Source organism: Sorex fumeus, unplaced genomic scaffold (assembly GCF_029834395.1).
Source record: "Sorex fumeus unplaced genomic scaffold, SorFum_2.1 ptg000123l, whole genome shotgun sequence".
Taxonomy (NCBI): Eukaryota; Metazoa; Chordata; class Mammalia; order Eulipotyphla; family Soricidae; genus Sorex; species Sorex fumeus.
This window is the reverse complement of record NW_026606180.1, coordinates 6,717,529-6,721,216: the sequence shown is the minus strand read 5'-3', so window position 1 is coordinate 6,721,216 and position 3,688 is coordinate 6,717,529.

Genomic DNA, 3,688 nt, shown 5'->3' with positions numbered 1-3,688 from the left:
ACTCACCAGATATCTGTGATCAACACAGTGTCCAAGTATTTAAGGACTTTTGTGTTAATGTTCATCTGCTTAATACACATGATATTAAATAAATTGCATGATTTATCTCAAAATATAAACATGAACGAATATCATTTAAATCATCTCCAAAGAATTACCTGGTGGAAGTTCAAAGTAGAACTTTTTATACAGAAGGAGAATTTGCAAATAAGCTTCTCCCTGCTGTGATGAAAACAGCCCAGCCCAGCCTCAGCTCCAGGAGAGGAGTCAGCTCAGGGGCTCCCAGGGGCTCCATCCCGACTGAGACGGAACCAGCGTGGCATGTGGGCTGAGCTGGCTTCTCCTGGTGGCTGTATTAGGCGGTAACTCATGGGCGACAGAGACACGGAGCATGGGAGTGAGGGGAGTGGCAAATCTTCGGTGTGAGGAGAGTTGATGTCTTTGTGTTTGCAGGGGACCAGCGTGAGGAGCAGCTGATGGAGTCTGGCGGAACTGGCATGTCCTTCCCACCCCACCAAAGACCACGAGTTGCCCCCCATGAGCGGCTCTCCGGCATGGCCATGGCCCCAGAGGCACATGGACCCAATTCGGAATGCAGTGGCTAGGACCAGAACTTCGGCCAAGTAGATTGTGTGCTAAAGACACTTTCCTGGGTCTTTTTTTGTTTTTTTGTTTGTTTTTTGTTTTGGGGTTTTTTTTTTTTTTTACTCCTGGCTCTTCACTCAGGAATTACTCCTGGTGGTGCTCGGGGGACAATATGGGATTGTGGGAATCAAACCTGGGTCATCCGCATGCAAGGCAAATGCCCTACCCGCTGTGCTATCAGTCCAGTATCTACTGGGTCTTTCTAAGCACCTGACAGTGTTGGGATTCTTCAGTGATGACACCAAGAACAACCCTAACCCAAACCTAATCATATCCCTAACCCTTAACCTAAACCTAACACTAATCCCACCCTAACCATAACGCCAATCTCAAAATAACCTAACCCTAACCCTAATCCTAACACTAACCCCTGAACCCTAACCATAAACCTCGTCTGCTCTGTGTACAACTCAGTGTTCAAAAGATGACTCATGAACCTTGCCCCCCATACCATGAGGCCACAGTTCCCTGTCACTGCCAGCTCATGCCTGGCTGTCCAGTAAGCTCTGAGGTAACAGCAACATGCTTGGAGGTGGCGGGCTGGGGAGGATGGCAGAAGAGACAGACACCCTTTCCCTCCCGGGGTGGGGGGCATGGCGCCATAGCTTAATGCATAGTCCATTCACATTTCTGCCCAAAGCTGCCCTCCATCCCATGAGGCCACAGTTTGGCTTCACACTCTTGTGCAACTGTGTATGAACATTGGGTTTATTTCGACAAAAGATGCACCATTATTATTTGAATTTTACCCCAACAATCAGACCTGCTGAAAAAGCATCATGAAATGATTTGTTTTCTATTTCTGGTTATGAAGACCATATGATGTTGTGCGGCCAAGATACCGGATTATTTTGATTTCTGATATTTTACTAATTAAGACTGGAGGAATTTCTGCAAAAGCCGCATAGTTATGGGTTGAAGCAATAGCACAGCGGGTAGGGCGTTTGCCTTGCACGCGGCTGACCTGGGTTCGACTCCCAGAATCCCATATGGTCCCCTGAGTGCAGCCAGCGGTGATTCCTGAGTGCAGAGCCAGGAGTAGCCCCTGTGCATCACTGGGTGTGACCCAAAAAAAGCAAAAAAAAAGCCGCATAGTTCTGATATTGCTTTGTGTGCCTCTGTGGCCATGGCCGTGCCGGAGAGTTGCTCATGGGGGGCAACTCGTGGTCTCGGATGGGAGGGAAGGATGTGCCGGTTCCACCCCCCATCCCGTTAGGCCACAGTTGCCCCGTCACCACCAGTTCATACCTGGCTGTCCAATAAGCTCTGAGGCAGCAGCCACCGTGACGCCGGGGAGGGGGCGGGCGGAAGAGACAGACACCCCTTCCCTCGGGGGTGGGGGGTAACATGGCGCCATAGCATAGTCCATTCACACTTCTACCAAAAACTGCTGGGTTCTGAATTAGGTCCGTGTGCCTCGGGGCCACGGCCGTGTTGGAGAGTCACTTGTGGGGGCAACTTGTGGTCTCGCTGGGGTGGGAAGAATGTCTGAAAGAGTTTAAAAGTTCAATGTCAACAAAAGACAAATACTGAATATGTGTTTCTTGTTAGAATCACACTTTCGGCCAAGAGGGCAAATGAATAAATTATAATAAAACTGATGACTAACTAATCATTATGTTAAAATGATTTTATGCAAATATGGACAATGTATGTTTTTCTTTGATTTGGAGAACACACCTAGAAATACTCGTTTACTTCCTGTCTCTGTTCTGGTTCCACGTGTAGTGCTCGGGTATCAATTACTGGTAATGGAAAATAAACTTGGGACATTCATGTACAAAGCATCCCATTGAGCCTGACCAAATTGCTATAAAGGACAAAATTAAAAAGTGTTCTGTCATGCTAGGAGTGTCTAACAATGAAAAAACACAAAATGAATGATCATTATTTCATTGTTTCCATTAAATTACTAGTGATAAACCAGGATATTTTTAATCTACATCAGTATGAGTGAAACAGCTAAAAAATGCATCAAGAAGCACTGAAAAGAGAACTGCATCTTATTTAATATGCTGAAAGCAAGTTTTTTAAATGTTTATAAAATCGTCAGTTAAAGTGGATGATTGGACACAAGTTTTCGTAGATCTAAGAAGGTGCCCTGTTGGCCTGGTGAAGTAACTTTAGGAAACGGTGCCATCTCCCCATCCGCTCCAGACTATATCTGAGATCTGGAGGTCCACTCCCCTGGAAACTGCTGTCAGTGCTGGAGAGAGTGCAGGTGGGGTCAGATCTGTGTGCTCCATGAAATGAAGGGGTACACGCACATGACACAGCCTGTGCCGAGGTTCCACGCATTTGGGGCAGAGTCAGGCCTTACCTGACACTGCTCAGGGTTTGCACACTGTACGTTTGTAGAATGTGTGTGTCTCTGCACTAGGACCAGGACATTGGCCCAGTAGATTATGTGCTGAAGACACTTCCTGTGTCTTTTCTTTCTTTTCCTTTTATTTTTTCTTTTTGGGTCACACCCAGCAATGCACAGGGGTTACTCATGCACTCAGGAATTACTCCTGGCAGTGCTCAGGGGACCATATGGGATTGTGAGAATCAAACCCGGGTCGTCAGTGTGCAAGGCAAATGCCCTACCCGCTGTGCTATCACTCCAGCCTCTACTGGGTCTTTCTAAGCACCTGACAGGGCTGGGATTCTTCAGTGATGACACCAAGAACAAAGTCCTGAGGTTCGTGGGTCATCTTTTGAACACTGAGTTGTACACAGGGCAGACAAGGTTGGCACAAGCGTCTTCTTTGTCCCTATACAAAGTCATCATCAGTGAGAACGAACGTTCTAATAATTACCTGTATACTTATGAAAAAGCTGAAGGAATGTTCATCCTTGGACAGTGTATGAAAAAATTCTTTGAAATTTGATTGACTTTGGATTGACCAAATCAAGTGAGAATTAACTGTGACAATGACACTGTCTGTTTGGCCCTAGGTAAACAGTGGAAGAATGGAAACGCAGGTGCTGTCTACAGCATAGAGGCCTGTGGGAGTAGACTGGTCGTCAGGGACCTGAGACACAAGGTTTCTCTTCCCCA